We start from the raw sequence: 18,411 nt of genomic DNA on the forward strand, positions 1-18,411 counted from the left end.
CATTCAAACATATACACTGCAATATTTTGGCTAAATATAGGATTTGTATATTGTAAACATAGGCTATATATTAGGGGTGGGAATCACAAGTGACCCCATGATACAATATTTTAGTCACAATACAATACTGTTGCAATTTTAAATGTGTTGCCATACGCTGAGTATTGCAATAGAATATATTGTGATAAATTGTGATTTATTACCTTTTTTTCAACTGCAAATTACGTCCCCAAAGGAAATCTTTGTCGACTTTTTTTTAACCTAATCAGATAAAGTTTTCAGTCTGTTCATTTCACTTCAATCATTTCTATTGTAGCAAGATGTATCTAATGGACTGAGAAAGCATTTGATTTTATAATTTTAGTAAGCTACCAAACGTTTCATTTGTATTTGTAATGTAATGTAATGTAATGTAATGTTGTATTTGTTAGTTGGCTAGTTTTTGTTTAGATATGGCAATAATTACTTAAAAATAAGTAATAAAAACCAAACTTTTCATCCCAGGCTACTATTACTTTACTACTACTACTACTACTAACAATAATAATAATAATAAAAAAAATAATAAATTTATTGACAAACAATTTCCTTATAGCGTTTAATAAAGAAATAACTTTATTCGGTATTTAGGAGTTTTACTTTGAAGAGTCACATCGGAAGTAGCCGGTCTTACGTGAGCTACCTTGTTGGCGCTGCCCGCGGCCAGGCGGCGTCAGCCTCTGTCAGTTGCAGCAGGGACTGAAGCCTCTCCTCTTCTCTGGGCGGTTCCAGTCTGAGAGAGACGTTTAGGAAGAAAGCCCACTAACAAAACTATCAGCGCAGACACAAACATGGCGCCTGCCTCCGCCGACAACTTCAGATGAAAGTGTGGCGAAGCAGCAAAGTTTCACAGGAGTACCTCGAAGTGGCTTTTTTTCGCGCGCGCCGTCCTGTTTTTACCTGTTTCGGTTTGCACACGAAGAAATACGGAATATAACAAGCGGGTAAAAACAGCAAGTTGCCTACATGTCAACATTGTCTCTCGCTGCAGTGTAAACAGCTGGTAAGTACTCGTATTTTTGAACATGGAGATAGCTGAGACTCAGCAGAGTTTGTTGTAGGAGTTAGACATAGTAGTTTAAGTATTTAAAGGTGGCTTTAGTTGTGTTTAAGTAACGTGAAAAGACATTTTCCTGGTGTTGTGCTGCTGCGGTCAGCCTCTACACTTTTCCCCGTATGTTCTCCAACCGCGGAAAGACACACAGCCACGTATCACTGCACAGGCAGATTACAGGAGGAAATTCACATTGTTATATCCGCGCTGGTGTGTATTTCCTGCATGAAAGTTGACCTAATTATGGGTCGGATGCAACAGTTGGGAATATAACACCCCCCCTCCTCTTCCTCTCTCCTCCCGGGCCCTCCTTGACGCCAGATAATCAGACTCAGCTCTCCTGGAGCCTGTCTAACCTTGCAGGTGTCTGCTCTCAGCCACGCTGAACTACCTGCTTGAAATCAAAGACGTATTTACAAAACAAAAGAAGAGTTTTGCAGCTTAATTTACTCAGACAAGAAACTGCTAACCTGACTTCTTTTTGGACATGTGCTTTGCTTCCATCCAGGGACTTTCTCTCTGAATATGCAATGTCTGCATTTGCCTGACCCTAAACCTAGGACAGAGTTGTGTAAGATATCTCTGCTGGTTTTTTGATGATGTGTGTTGGGTGAGCACAAATGCCATTGAATGCATCGCCAAGGTGCTCACATATCTATGCCTCAGCACTTGACCGTGTGCCAGCCAGCAGCAGTCTAACCCCTAAGGGCAGCAGAGTACTCCTAGCTCCAGCTTCCCATCACCGTTTTGGGTGATTCATGGCATGCATGTGATGTTCCTGTTATGACAGCCGTGGCACAAGTCCCAGCAGAGAATGGCACTTCCTCTTGCATTGTACTGACTGCATTCATATTTTGACGTAGATGTTTTGCCACCTGAGATAACAGCAGGAATGTCAGATGATAAAAGAATAATCAAAGCTTGTGGATGAAGTAGATTGTGGAGTTGCATCAGCAGTTGAGCCGTTGACACGTGGAAACGCAGCAGAAAAATCTCTTCCTTGACCTTGGCTTGGCCTGACAGTGGCTGGAAAATGGGAGTGGAGTGAATGTTGCCTCCTACTTACTGCTACAGGCAGCAGGTATAAAGTAGGTCACGGCTTCACTGTGGCTTTGTGTACATTGAACTTGCACTTTGTCACCACCGCCGGTGTCCAAAGGTTTTGTCAGGTGACCAAGGAGAGGAAGTAGATTGGCTAAAGGAGCGGCAACAGGCTGTTGAAGGACTCTGTGGTTGCCTTGGCAAAAGTCAAATTGGTTTTTGACGAGTGTGAGAAAAGCCAGAAGTTCATTCTGTGGGACAGCGAGAGAAGTGTTTCCCCAAGAGCATCAAATGTGACTGTGTCTGAAATATCTGCTATGATTCATCAGTGCAGATCTCTCTTTAGTGAACTAACATCTCAACTGCTTTTATCTTTTATACTTCAAACAGCAATACAGCTGCTTACACTTCAGCCAACACTTCAACTGGCATCGTCTTTCAGTTTATACGCTTGAACTGGCACTAATTTCTGTCAGGACTTCCACTTCAACTGACACATACAGGTCAATTTATCACCTACATTTTGACTGATATTTCACCTCCTTTCAGGACGTCATGTTCCAACGAGTCATCACTCTGTATTCACTTTAACTAATACTTCAACTTTACTCATCACCTAAATTTAAATTGACTTGGGATGTTCCTAATGGCTAAATTCTTTGACTTTTAAACTAAACTTGGACTAGTCCACTTGTCTAATAGTAAGTCAACACTCAGAAATCAGTGAAAATTGAGCACAGTTTCATCTTTAAGGTCAAACACTGTCTGAAAAAATATTGCGTATTGTAAGAGCCATGTAAATTGTTTATCACATTTTTCAATAACCAAATGCTCCTGAGATCTGTGGCACTTTGCACTGTGCATTGTGAATATTGCAAATAATCCTACGACACATGACGACAACTCGCTAAATAAAACTGAGCAAACATTATTTATTAATAAGCTAATAATAAAATTAATAAGCTTTTATTTACTCTATATAACACATAAAATTTCACCCCCTAATGTCTATTTTATATTGCTGTGAAAACATCAACAAATTTCTCCTTCTAACAATTGTTTTTATTCAAGTTTCTCGGCAAAATCTACATTTTACAAGATTACATGAAACACATCATGTTAACATTATAATTTACCTTCGCCTAATAGTCATTTTTACTGAATAGAGCTTGAACACATCATAATACAAGTCATTGCAGTGTCCCTGAGCTGTTTTGTTGTGGTCACCGGCTGCTTAAAGCTGACGCTAACTAGCTCTCCTCCTGCTGATTTAAACACAGATTCATAATGTAGCATTATCAGGGAAACAATAGGGTGCGTCCTCTGACACTACGATAGGGAGTTTACTGTGTTGTCCGTCCTGAGGGCGCCCCAGTGAAGATCTTTGTTTGTCCTAAACACATTTTCTATTGTCCCCGGGAGGACACAGGACTTCAGCTGCTAGCCATCTCGTCACACATCAGATCACAGAGCCAGTTTGCCAAACAGTCATTGTATTCTTTGTGGTCCTGTCCATTAATTAAAGTTTGTAGCCGTTAGTCTCAAGCACTGCTCTTTAGCTTGCACAAAATTTATGTGACACAAGAGAAAAGCGTCGACCACTGCCATCAGTGAGCGTCACCTTATTTGCCTAAAGGACGATGTCAGTCAACAAGGTGAATATCAGCCGATACTGATGTTCAGCTGATACATCGCTGCATCCCTAACAAGTTTAATTGATTAGCATTTCTGCTGCCAGCTAGCAAGGTTAGCAACGTTAAATCAACCAGTCCACTAACCCACACATCCCACACTTGAATTGACACTACCTACAGTGACATTTCCTGGTCAATTCATTGCCTACACTTTGACTAACATTGCAACTCCTTTCAGAGGTTGACGTTGTGTTTCAGCAGACACTTCAATTACATCTTCTTCAGCACTTCATCTATTTCAGATGTTTAAAGTGTGAATTGTCACACACAGAAAATGTAGTCTTTTCTTTTTAGGAATTAATAACTCATGCAAAGGAAATCATCCTCCATAAGGGGTCTGCGGTCATCATCAGCAACACCATAGCATCCCCAAAGATGGTAGAGATTCATTGTCCGGCTCAAGGACACTTCAGTAACCCCAGTCTTCTTTCTCACCGTTGCTATTGCTGTTACCAATATTACTAATTGGTGTTTCTACTTCATTAGCCAGAAATACCTGCTGTTTTTATACCAAGACTACTGACAATGCAAGTTCTTGGGCTTGCTGAGCAAATACTTACCTGAAACACTTCATTGCATTTTGCTAAGCTGCCTGTTTGCATGTCTTAAGACATATTAACTCCAGATAGTCGTTTCTAGCCAAAGAGCAACAACAGGGAAATTGTAAGCCAGCCAGAAACCCTCTCAGGTAACCTATTTCCTTCCTCTGACCCTTGTACTTTGGTGTGACGTGCCAGTTTGTGTTATTGTCATTTTCTTTCAGTAGGCCTGGGTCTGAGCTGGTCTCGGCCCAGCTAGTTAGTAAGGGCAATGAGTTTGCCCTCTCTCCCTTCTCCTTAGAGTGGAAAGAATGCTCTCTGTCCGCCGGCCTGTCACGCTCCAGGAGGGAGGCAGTCTTGTGACGTTTCTGCTGAGCCTAGCCTCGTTGCTCTCAGCTGCCTCTCATCGCCTAAACCTACCCAGGTTGTTTTTAAGTCCACAAAGTCATATTTACAGCAAACTATACATCATTTGACTAGATTTGAAAGTCTTGCCATTGTCTTTGTCTAACCTTCTGGTCATGTTGAGCATAGCCACTCGCTGCCATTGGCTGTGTAGGCAACAGTTGTTTATGACACACTTCAGCAAAGTGTGTCACTTTCTCCTGGAAGCACACCTGCCTCTTCAGTCACGTGCTCAGGTGTTTGTAGAGTGTAACTACAGTCCTCCAGTGAGCCAGGAAGAAAAAGTGGAAATTTTCAGCTTCAGTTATTAGTCACCGGTTGCTACTGGCTGCTTTGATGTTATCTTCATAAAACATTAAACGAGAATCCAGGGCTGTTGGATTGCTGTTGCACTGACAAAGATTTACAGAGATATGATACTGAAAGGGGAACAGATGGTTTGTACGTGCCTCCAGTGATAGGCTTTAGTGGATGTCCGTTACAGTGCTGAAGTTGTTTGTTCGTCAATGAAGGACAGTTTTGATGACAAAAAAAAACTCCAAACCTTTACTAGTTACAGCTTTTACAATGTGAAAAACAACCATTACAGATCGACTGCTTTGTGGGGTTTTTTTGACTGGCACAATTACGAGGCAGTTTGAAGTCATTTTCTGGCCTCAGAAAATGGGCATTTGTCATTATTTTCAAAGTTCTTATAGATTTACTAGATTGTCCTGTTGAGAGCTGCAGGGGGGCTGGAGCCTGTCCCAGCTGACATTGGGCAACAGGCAGGGTACACCCATGAGAGATCGCCAAACTATCACAGGGCTGACACATAGAGACACACTCACATTCACACCTACAGCCAATTTAGAGTGTCTAATTAATGTAACCCGCATGTCTTTGGACTGTGGGAGGAAGCAGGAGAACCTGGAGAAAACCCACGCTGACATGGGGAGAACATGCAAAATCCATACAGAAGGGCCCCGGCTGGCTGGTGGTTCAACCTGGAACCTCCTTGCTGTGAGGCGACAGTGCCAGTGTGCTGCCCCTATTTAATTATTTTTATTGAAAATGCATTTATAAATTGATTTAAAAAAAACGCTGTGGCTTTAGCACATCAATACGTTATTTTAATGCCAACATGTTTTGTTTAGTCAAGTTACATCTTGCAGTTCGAAGGGATGGAGACAAAATGACATAGCATAAATATTGCGGCATTTTGCGTGGCAGTATTGTGTTGATACACAAATGCTAAGTATCAACAGTTTTATCATATAAATTATTAATATTGCAAATACAGATTAAACTTTTGGAAGCCTTCCAGAATAATACAGTTGCTTTTTTATTTCACTAGATACATTTTGCTGCATTAAAAATGATTGACGTGAGATTAACAGGCTGAAGACTTTATCTCCTCTCTATCTCTTTTCCTTTGGGGACACAATTTGCTTATTGGGATAACACTGTATCATGGGTAGGGTTGGGTAGCGTTCAAATTTTATAACCAAAATATACCAAATCCTGTCCCAACGGTACTATTTTTTTTTTTTTTTGGAACTTTACTCCTTCACCAGTCACACATGGAGCCAAGTCTCCTGTCTAGTCTGCTTACTTGTGTGTATATATTTATGTGTTTGTGTCTGCTCATCTCTTACGCTCTCTGCTTAGACACAACTGACAAATACGTGGAATAACAAACACCAGTGATGCTAGGCCAAACTATCATCGCTGCAGGAATAGTTTCGACACGCTTGGGAGCCGGCAGCTCTGCGGAGCTTTGTTGTCTCCACTGCAAAGCCGCCTTAAAGCCAGGAAGCTGGCCACAGAGCTCCACAGGTGGCCTCCCAGCTTCAGTGTGCTTCGCAGTGCTTCTGCATCCTGTCTGAAGCAGCTCCTGGGTACCAAAATTTGGCACCAGTTGATTCAACCTGAATCAGTACTTGTACCAATGCAATTCAATGGGTTCCCTTGAAAGTACCAGGCTACCCAACCCTAATTGTGGTGCCTCTTTGGTGATTCTCACCCCTAACAGATATCAGGACAGTATTTCAGTATGACTACAGACACGTTATGCACATATAGAGCTTAGAAAAATCAAGCAAAACTACCTCTTCTCAAAGGAACACAATGAAATAGCCTGTAGAAGAAAACAACAAACATTATCTGTTATCTGTGAGATTTGGCAGTCATATACCTTTTCTGAGAAGCAGTGACGGCTGTTGACAGCTGTCTTCTGTCCGTAAATGAAATTGGATTTTTTTGTATTGCCTCTGTATAAAAACGACAGCTGCCAGGGTTAAACAAACATTAGCGAGGAACAGAGTTCACCGCTGGTCTTTTGCTTTGTGCAGGCCGGTCAGAGCTAGAGTAGGTTGTTAGCATATGGATATGATAATGCCAGGCTATCACTCAGGCTTATCTGGAGCCAAAAAGCAGATAGACTGTGAATGCTCTACCTCTCACATTCTGAACAGCAAATATTGAACAGTTAAATACATTCCCTGCCTTTATCAAGTGCACTTGTCTGCATTTTGATGTATTTTCTGCATCGTAAACTGAGGGCTGATGCGGCTCGTTCCACCCAGCACGACTGTTAGTCTCATCACAACACGATGTTGAGATTAATTAGCAGGGTGAGGGTTTTTACGGGCCGCCGCTCAACAGCCAACTTTGCACACAACACTGTAGCTTTGCACCATCTGAATTCATTCAGACAGCAGCTCAACTGGCTTCAATTTGAGCTCATCTCCCCTCCAAACCCACACTCCACCTCAGGGAAATGCACAGAGCATCTCTTTCTTTTCCTGCGGCCGTTGCCTTGTAAATTGGAGGTTTCGTCACCTCATTGGCACCTTATACTAGGCCTGGCCTTCACCACCTACAGCACACTGTGATGACAGGTGGCAGGGAGGGCCACTTTGCTCCTCAGATCCTCCAAAGCCCAGAGCTACAAAGTGGCACTTGAGGCAGACTCTGGTGCTGCAGAACCTGACACACGGTGGCTCAGCGGCTGCCTCTGGAGCTGAAAGGGTAATGTGTTGAAAGCTATTACAGCCGAAATAGAATTCTCCTTTGCAGATTTTTGCCTTTGACCGTTTGTTGTGTCATATCTGAGCTTTCAGAGATTTTTTTAGTGCACCTCAGCAGCCCTGTTGCATGCTGATGAACAAGTAGCACTTGCACAGAAGCTCACGTACATGTTCACTTGTCACAATAGAGGGGTTGGTGTGAAGGATCAGCCTGTCCTGCTATTTATAACCTAGGATCGGCCCTCTCCGTAGTATAATTTCTGCATCTGTACACACTTAGAACACTCCTGTTTTTGTTCTCATTTATAGTGTCCAAGGTTCGGTACATGACAGTTGCGTGTGTCATGCCCAGCTGCTGTTTTAGTCAAGCTGTGAGTGGATGTGCGTGGCGGGGCTCCTGCCGAAATAACCGCGATAGACACAGCGCTGTCTGTTGTCCAGCATTACACACACAAACGCTCATAGACTTGTGCATGCACACACACGCAGGCAGGCTCTTTCACCCCTGGGGAACAAGCCTCCAGGCTCTTTTGTGTGAAAGGGATGAGATCATTGTGGGGCTAGACCATGGGGGGATGGAGTAAGGGGTTCCACTTTCTACTTAAATAGAGAAATCTCTGTTTCTGTGTCTGTATCGTCATCTTTCTGTCCCTCTTTGAATTTGGAAATGAAGGGGCTGGCCAGGTGAATGCCGTTAAGAGCAGATGAGTGCTAAAAGTGAACAAACATCAGGTTTGGCGCACGCACACACGAGGAGTACGACCTCCCTAGTTTTATTTATGGAAGTCAAAGAGTTTTCCTCCTGCCCTCAGGGGTTGTTGGGCTGCATATCCAACCTTTGGCACTTTTGTAGGCAAGTTACAACCAGTACCACTGTTAAGAAACAAGACTTTCCAGTGCAGGGAAATTAGGGGCCTCCAGGAATGATCCACTCAGGATATTAGAAATAAGTGTGATGACAGATTTAATTTTGGTCCTCAGTTGGTTCCTTCATTTATTTATGACAAACACAACCTTTTCGAGCAAGATTTACCTCAGATGATAAGTGTTACTTAAGATCCACCCTACGCTCCTCCACAGCTCCACCCTCTCATCCAAATATAGTCACTTCTGGCTCCAAAAGCCAAAGATGGCCACGGCCAAATTGCTGAACTTGAGACTTCAAAACGGCAGTCCACAAACCAATGGGTGACATCACAGTAGCTACGTCCATTATTTATACAGTCTGTGATTCTGATTCAGTGCTTTGGTGCATGTAAATGCACATTTGAATCACTTAATTTAGCATCCATGTAAATCAATCAGAATGATTTCAATCCAGTTGAAGAAATTTTGTCCATGTAACCACAGCTCATCAAGGCCTGAATGGAAAAAAACTGTTTTGCATTGTGGGATTATAACGGTTTGAACTGTTGGCTGTTATTGCTTGGCTGTCACTCTGTTTATTCACAAGCATATGGCACCCACTGTAGTCATGCCGTATGCTGTTATTTTCAGAGTAATATTCAGAAAGGCTGTGATTTGCCATGTCATTTTCTGTAAACATGTTGTGGAATGTTTCACTGGAAATAGGAAGTCAAACTGATTCCAAGAGTGTTAATGCGGTTTCCTTCGTGCTTTGCATTTGACTGAGTTATGTTTCTTAGAAGAGAGTGTGTGACATTGGAAGCAAAGTTCAAAGGGTTAAAAGGTAGACCTAGGTTCAGTATTTTTTTTAACCTTGACCCTATTTTTCCATGTTTTTGTGTTTAAGTAACAAATGGGAACAACAGTTTTTGAAACTGGTCCAGTACTGAGCGAGACAGCTGCAGATGGCAGCAGCGAAACAGGCTGCAGTGTAATCATTCAGGGCACGTTTCATCACTTCATGTCGACTATAAGTGCTTGTTTTTGCCACTGACAGGCTCAGATTATTATTTAAAGGGCATGACAAATTATGGAAAGGATCCTTGCAGAGATGGACCTTTTTGTTAAAGGGTAAGATGTTTTTTGGTCAATTGGAAACAGCCCTGAAATTGCTATTGCCAATCCCACCAAACTCCATTGAAACAAACAATAGTTTGATTATTGTAAAACACACTTAATTCAAAGTTGACAGAAACAAAATATAACTTACAAATACTGCCTTGGTTTGTCTTTCCACTGTTCCAAGTAACAGCACTCTGGTTTGTTTGAAATCAACCCTTAATTCACCCAGTTAGATGTGGAAAGTATGCTGGTTTTATACACACTAAAATTACTGTTTGTGTAAATGGAGTCTGGTGGAACTGGTGATGGCAATTTCAGGGCTGTTTCTGGTTAAACAAAAAGGATCTTTAACAAAAGGTCTGTATCTGTAGGGATCCTTCCCATAGGTTGTCAGACACTTAAAACAATCTGAGCCTGTCAGGGGAAAAACAAGCATTTTTATTGGACGTAAATTGACGGTAAAAACAGTAAAATCCTCCATTAGCATTATAAAAACATATCTTATAGATCATGTGTTGTACTAAAAAGATGATATAAAAATATTAATAGTGCTGCTCATTAGAGCTTGAGCTAATTCTAGTGGCGAATTAACAGTGTAAACATCATCTAAACTGTGCATTGTACATTGACATTGAAAATGTGCTGGAGACTCACTCCACACTGAGGCCTGCGCTTTAAGAATTCATAGCCACAGGGCAGTAACAAACCAGTTTCACAGTAACCAGTCAGAACACATGTCCTCTAAAGCTCCATAGTATTTCCCTTGTGGAACGTAGTGACCCTACTCCCTGAGTGCGACCCAGACAAAGAGCGTGACACTTGATCATCGGGGCTCAGGAGTAACAGAGGAACAGGTTTTCGCATGGTAAGGGAGGGGCAGAGCACAACCTTTAGAGGCAGGGGCTCAAGTTACAACACACGACTTAATACACTGGAAATTTAACGCACCAGTTCGTCTGCCAGTTTGACTCAGTCATTTTACCATTTGACCCGAGAAGCTGCGCCATTAATGCCTTGAGGTTTAAAAGTTTTCCTCAATATATTTGCTCCACCTTGCATGCTGTCACAAGCGCAGAACAAGAAGGGCGGAAAATCCTACATATTATGTTCGCTTCTGTTTACAATAGCATTAAAGCTTTTAGTCTAATCCACTGTCAACACCATTGCCGTTTATGGCCACTACCATGTTTTATTTGCACGCCAGACATAAAAGTGCACAATAAAACAAGCCGTCTCTGCCATTTTTGGTCTAAAACAGAGGCAGCGGACTTTATTTTGTGCCATCCTTTGATGCTGACAGCAGACTGCAGAGAACATGTCAGCTATACTAAATGTACCCTTGAAAGACTTGGAGATCAATTTCCTCTGCTAGAGTAACACTAGTCGCAGCTCAGGGTCGCGCAGCCTGGCATTGTTTGGGCTCGGTTGTCATGGCAGCTTCAGTGTTTGTCTATCATGGGCTGTCACAAAGGGATATTTGTATGGTTGTGGCGGGGTGTGTGGTGGAGGCAGAGGGGACTGTCACAAATGGTTCCAGCCTTAGGAGTGTGTCTGTAGTTGTGTGCACACGTAACATCAGCGGCTAGTCGGCCATGCAGGGAAACATGATTACTGTTTACATGGTGAAGGCTTCACTTCCGGTTAGTGGGTTATTAGATGCGGAAGCAAAATTCTCTCACAAAAACGACCCCAAAAGTCACTGTAGTGTGTGTATATGTTTTTGTTTTTTGTTTTAATTGAGTTTCTACATCATTTTCCTACACATTTATTCACCATGGTCTCCAACCTGCAAGTTGGGCTTTAAGATTTATGCCAACAGTGCCAGCACTGTTTGTGTTGAGGACTACAGTCACCAGGTGTCAAGACAAGCTACAGTTTGCAAACAGAAGCCGAATCTCCGCAGCGGGTCCACTTGTTGGACCCGTGTGGGTAAGTTTTGCTACCTTACTGATGTCCTCCTGTGATCACCTCTGCTAAAGCCATATCAACGCTGTGGGCTCCGGGTGGAGGGATCTGGAGGGACGTATATCCATGCTTTACCAGATCCAGGAAGCTGAGAGACTCATGGACACCATCACTTTCGGCCCACCACCCGCCGATACAACCTGTGCCCAGGTGTCGGATTCCTCTGCTCCCTGTGCAGTTGTTGAGGCATCTGAAGCTACCTCTGCTCCTGCGCCCGATGTCACCAGCGCACACAGTCCTGCTGCTGATGCCCCCCCGGTCACCGTGTCGGACGATTCCTGGAGCCGGCTCGGGGCTAAGCCTAAAACCCTGGTCAGCTCCACTCCGTCCCATCACAAGCCTTGGACTTTGGTCGGTGCCGGCGGCGGGAGAGGGAGGTGCTCCTCTCATGCACCTCCTCGCTGTGACATCCAGCTGGAGAACAAATTTGACATTTTACGCGAATTCTGTCCTGTGGATGCAGAGTCCCAGCCTCCTCCTTCATCTCCTCTGATGCCCCGTGGGTCCCACAGCTCCCCGATGCACCAGAGTCCTCCACTGGCCGTACCTGATCGCTCCTCTCGTCGCCGCTCCACTCCATTCTTCACACCGGCGCCGCAGCGGTCTCCTGTCCTCACCTCTCCATCCACTCACTCATCCCCAGCGCACCTCTCTCCACCGACCAGTCTTTCCCCATCCTTGGCTGTCCGGTCCGCCGTGGGCCAGCACAGTAAACGTCCAGAGATGACTCCCTCCACCGTGGACACCACTCGACCCCCACCCCCCCGCCCACTCTTTGCTCCCACCACGCTGATTATCGGCGACTCTGTAATCAGAAATGTCCGTTTTTTCAACGCCACCACTCTCTGTCTTCCTGGTGCCACAATTCCCGACATCTTGAAAAAGCTCCAGGACATCCTGCCTTCACTCCCGGCCTCCATACATCGTGTCATTGTACATGGGGGAATTAACGATTCCTCTCGGCGGCATTCAGAGCTGACCAAAGTCCATTTTTCCAACCTGTTTAAATTTCTAAAACAATCCGGCAAATCCATCTTTATTTCTGGTCCCACTGCCCCTCTGTCTCACGGCTCCGAGCGTTTCAGCAGAGTCCTCTATCTCAACCACTATCTACAATCCGCATGCAGGTCCCACGGTGTAACTTTCATTGAAAACTTCCACCTCTTCTGGAAGCGCGCATCTCTCCTCAAGACCGACGGCATTCACCCAAACAAACAGGGCTCCCAGCTGTTAGCAATCAACATCCAACTGGCTGTGCACTACGCCCCTCGTGAATGACTGTTTTCATCTGACGTCACACACACACCTGGCCCCTCCTCTTCTACCTCTACGGTGTCACTACAGCCAACTGCTTCACTTCACTCGGTCATTGATTGTACCCCAATAACTCCACCTTGTGGCCTGGCGCCCTTAACTACACACTGCTCTCAAGTAACTCCACTTCCTATTCAGACCATATTAACTACCAGGCCTGCCAGACCCCACAGATCTAGAGGTGTTAACCCCCGGAATCACAGAGTTATCACTGTTTCATCAGAAAAAATGGCTGTTGTCCCCTGTGATATCAATGTTAAAATGGCATTGATCAATGCAAGATCACTCTCAAACAAATCTTTTATTTTCAATGACATTGTTACTTCCTCTAACCTGGACTTTTTATTCCTGACGGAAACTTGGGTGAGATGTGATGAACAGAGTCAGCTGATTGAACTTTGCCCTCCAAACTACAAATTTATTAGCTTCCCAAGATCTCATAGCCGTGGTGGTGGTCTAGCTGTTGTTTTTAGGAGCCACTACAATTGCAGCTCTGTCCATTTTGGTGCTTTCTCCACTTTTGAAATACTTGCTTTTAAGATTATCTGTACTACAAGCTCTGTTCTCTCTATCATTATTTACCGTCCACCAAAATGTAAACATGGGTTCCTTGAGGAGTTCTCTGAACTATTATCCACAATTTCCACCGAGTTTGATTATATCATCATTTCAGGGGACTTTAATTTTCATGTAGACAATCCAAATGATCATGATTCAACAGAGTTCATAAACCTATTACAGGCTTTTGATTTCTCTCAGCATGTGTCTGGCCCCACTCACAACCGAGGCCATACCCTGGATCTGATTATTGGAAAGGGACTCAATATTACAATCACCTCAATCAAGGATATCACCATATCAGATCATTTTTGTATTTATTTTGATGCCTCATTTACACCACAAAAAGTATTAGGGATGCGGACAGTAAAAAAACGCTATATTGGTGCTGATACCGCTAAATCTTTCACTGAATCCTTTACCACATCCATGTCACATCTGGCTCTGTCTATATCTATGTCCCCAGATGTCCTGGTAGACAACTTCAATCTGAGAGTGACAAACCTCATTGACAATATTGCACCCCTGAAAACAAAAACAATCTCTGGAAAACAAAAGGCTCCTTGGATAAATGATACTTTTGTGAAACAACTAAAAAAAGAAAGTAGACGAGCAGAGCGCAAATGGAGAAAAAACAAGCTTCAAATTCACTATGACATCTACAAATCCTGCCTCTCCAACTATAACAAGGCAATAAAAACCACCAGACAATCATTTTTCACCGATATCATAAATAATAATTTGAACAATGCACAAGTACTGTTCTCTACCGTTGATCGGCTCTTAAATTCATCTTTTTCTACCCACCCAAACTTACTCTCCACTACAAAATGTGAGGAATTTGCAACATTTTTTAATAGCAAAATTACCACAATCAGAAAAAATATAAGCTCCTTGAGCCTTGGCAAAGATGTGTTACCTACTTATATGAATAGAACCTCTGATATGTCATATTTTGCTCCTGTGGACTCTACAACCCTTGCAGATGCTGTGCATCAGCTCAAGTCCTCCACCTGTTGCCTGGATCCAATTCCGACTAGCTTTTTTAAAACTACTTTTAGCTGTTTAAGCACAGAGGTACTACAAATTGTTAATTGCTCCCTCCAGTCCGGTGTTTTCCCAAGTGCTCTTAAAACTGCTGTTATAAAACCATTGTTGAAAAAGAACAGTCTAGATCCCTCAGTTTTAAGCAACTATAGACCAATCTCAAATCTCCCTTTTCTTAGCAAGATCCTTGAAAAAATTGTGTACAGTCAACTGAATGATTACCTGATAACAAATGACCTATTTGATGTTTTTCAGTCTGGTTTTAGATCTCACCACAGCACAGAAACTGCCCTTATTAAAGTTTTAAATGATCTCCACTTAAACATGGACACTGGCAAGCTCTCAATCCTCATACTCCTAGATCTCAGTGCCGCGTTCGACACTGTCGATCATGGGATCTTACTTGACAGATTGCATAACTGGGTGGGACTTTCCGGTCCTGTCCTAAACTGGCTCACTACCTACCTACAAGACAGGGATTTCTTTGTGTCCATCGATAATTATGCATCTGACAAAGTTGCTGTGACCTGTGGGGTCCCACAGGGCTCAATCCTTGGTCCACTCCTGTTTAATTTATACATGCTTCCGCTTGGGCACATTATACAGAAACATAATATACAATACCATAATTATGCAGATGATACACAACTCTATATCTCCCTCTCTCCTGATGATTTGAGCCCTGTGGAAACACTACTCAAATGCATCGATGACATTAATACATGGATGAACCAAAATTTCCTCCAGCTAAACAATGATAAAACAGAAATCATTATCATAGGTCCAAAAGCAAAAAGACAGGAAGTCTCTGCCATTCTTCGTTCATCTGCTCTCAAGTGCAAAGAACATGCCAGAAATCTTGGTGTTGTCATCGATGCTGATCTTAACTTTCACTTTCACATTAACAATGTCACAAGATCATCCTTCTTCCATTTGAAAAACATCTCAAAAATCCGAGACTTTCTGACAAATTCAGATGCTGAAAAACTGGTTCATGCATTTGTAACAAGCAGACTCGATTATTGCAATAGCCTCTTTTCCGGACTCCCTCAAAAATCCATCAAACGACTGCAACTTATTCAAAATGCTGCTGCACGTATTTTAACCAGAACTAAGAAATATACACACATCACCCCAGTTCTTCAGTCCTTACACTGGCTCCCATTGAAGGCCAGAATTGAATTTAAAATTCTTCTTATTGCCTATAAGGCACTGAATGGCCTTGCCCCTAATTATATTAAAGAATTACTTGTGCCATATGAGCCAATGAGAACTCTCAGGTCATCAGCTAATGGTCTTCTCGTTGTTCCCCGTGTGCGCACTAAAGCTGGAGAGGCAGCATTTAGCTGCTATGCTCCTAGCAGATGGAATGCCCTTCCAGGTAATGTCAGAAATGCGCCAACACTGAGCTCTTTTAAAAGTAAACTTAAGACATTTCTCTTTACTGCTGTTTTTAACTAGCCTGTTATTTTTTATTTATTTATTATTTTTTTTATCACTAAATACTAGAATCACTATGCACTTTAAATAAGATGCATCCATGTATGCTTGCATACATTCATGTTCTTGTTTGTTGTCTGTCTGCGTGCTTGTAAATATGTGCTCATATTTTATGTTTTTATACATGTTTTTTTTGTGAAGCACATTGTGTTGCTTTCTGTATGAAATGTGCTTTATAAGTAAATCTTCTTCTTCTTCTTCTACTCATGTCAGAGTTAAGTGATAGTTGGTCTGCCTTAGTTCCCCCCTGTAGTGTATGGAAGTGATATAGCATGACAGACTAACTTGTAATAGTAAACTGTCCACAATTGTGTCACTTTACGTGGTTCACAGGTAGTTTCTGGGTCACGTAGAATTTCAGATAATTGTGCTTTTTTCAAAGACTGAATAATTGCATAAAAACAATCCCAGTTAATATAATGAAAAATTCTGTATAGTGTTTAATGTCATCTGTAAATGTTGATCCATGAGCATGGCGATCATTCATACGACAACGTTCAAAGCCCAATCAAGACCAAACAGATCTGCTGCTTGCCCAGGATAGTGTTTGTTTTTCTCTTTGCTTTGTTCCCTGCTGTGACACTTTCTGGCGATCTGTGCCGATGCTTTTGGGAAGCTGTATGACTCACAGCCTTGATGTTTTTATACCAACATTACCATTTCAGAGCAGATGAATGGTAGAAGCCAATGTTTTTGACAGAGGTTAAAGTCTGCATGTTACTCAGCAGAACAGATGCTTGCAGAACAGAGATGTTAAATTAAGAAATTACCAAAATTGCTCTTTTTGTGAAGTGAGAAAGTGAGATTCACAGTCAGTCGTTTCCTACTGACCTGTGATCTGCTAATACAGGAGCATGAACCTCATGGTGTGTTCACACTGAACATCAAGTGAATTTTTGCCTCTTTATTTGCATGTGTACAGCCTCTAGAGAGTTTTTTGGAGTATTTTGCAACTGGCAAATGTTCCCCAATTAGTTAGCACAACTGTCAGCACTACTGTTAAGGGTGAAGGCAGCTAATGGCTAACTTAGTTTGTAGTAAAGTACAACCCATAGCTGGAATCAAGTGGACACAGTAAACACAGAGACTCCAGACTCTGACACAGCGTGAACTGACGCGGCAACTAGGGCTGCCTCCGACTAAGAATTTTCCTATTCGTCCAATAGTCAACATTTAAGGCCATTAGTTGACTAGTCGCCTGCATGTTTACAATATCAATTTAATTGTTAAATTACATATTTTGGGCGGGGCACCACAATGGTTTTAGTTCAAGGTGTGAGAAAGAATAGTATCAGTTACATTGTTAACACTGTGCTACATTACAGAGAAATACAAAACCGTACTAATAAACTTTAATTAATATAGGCCTATATTTTATCTACAAGTGCATGTCACACACTGAGCGAGCCGCCTGTTAATGACGCTGTCGGCAAAGCAGTAATGATTGGGATAAATGGCTAATGGGCATGTAGCTACTTACATGCTTCAGATGATGCAACATGTGTGGAGTCGACGAATGATAGGCAAATGTTTGCCTGCAGAGTTTACATATCACCTTGGGTTCGTCCTTCACCTTCTCAAAATTGTCCTACACTTTGGATTTCCTGCCCGACATGTTATTAACTAGCCTGTGTAATAACCGCAGGTACCAGCCCTGTAAATTAACGTGACTCCTGTCTGACTGCTGAGCATGGCCACTTCCTGTGTCTGTCCTTTCAAATTAAATTCCCACATTTATTTATTTTGACAACAGAGTTTCACTTCTTTCTGATCCCATAAGCCTGTGACTAATAGAGTTTCACAGTTGTTGTTTTTTCTACAACTAAGTGACCAATGAAATCTTGCCGACTAATGACCTTTCTAGTCGACTAACGTTTGGTTGACCATTAGGGGCTAGCCCTTACAGCACTCCTTCCTTTTTTTTTACCTTACATGTTGAAAGACTAACTTAAATTTCTTCGAGTATTTTGCTAAAAAGCAACTTAACAAAACAATTTACACAAGTCACATACAGTATCTCACATAAGTGAGTACACCCCTCCCATTTTTGCAAATATTTCATTATATCTTGTCATGGGACAACACTATAGAAATGACACTTTGATATACCTTAAAGTAGTCAGTGTACAGCTTGTATAGTAGTATAGATTTACCTTCCTCTGAAAATTACTCAAAACACAGCCATCAACATCTAAACAGCTGGCAACATAAGTGAGTACACCCCACAGTGAACATGTCCAAATTGTGCCTAAAGTGTCAATATTTTGTGTGCCAAC

The 18,411-nt window shown here is 42.4% G+C and overlaps 1 protein-coding gene across 2 annotated transcripts in view; it reads left to right on the plus strand.

Annotated features, from left to right (window-relative positions):
- Window positions 1–747: 747 nt before the first annotated feature.
- dennd4c (DENN/MADD domain containing 4C) overlaps window positions 748–18,411 on the plus strand; it is a 53,072-nt gene continuing 35,408 nt past the window's right edge. For both annotated transcript variants that reach the window (XM_050066610.1, XM_050066611.1), the window contains exon 1: window positions 748–1,042. The gene's annotated coding sequence lies outside the window, so the exon portion shown is untranslated. The remainder of the gene's footprint in view (window positions 1,043–18,411) is intronic.

Source organism: Epinephelus moara, chromosome 17 (assembly GCF_006386435.1).
Source record: "Epinephelus moara isolate mb chromosome 17, YSFRI_EMoa_1.0, whole genome shotgun sequence".
Classification (NCBI taxonomy): domain Eukaryota; kingdom Metazoa; phylum Chordata; class Actinopteri; order Perciformes; family Serranidae; genus Epinephelus; species Epinephelus moara.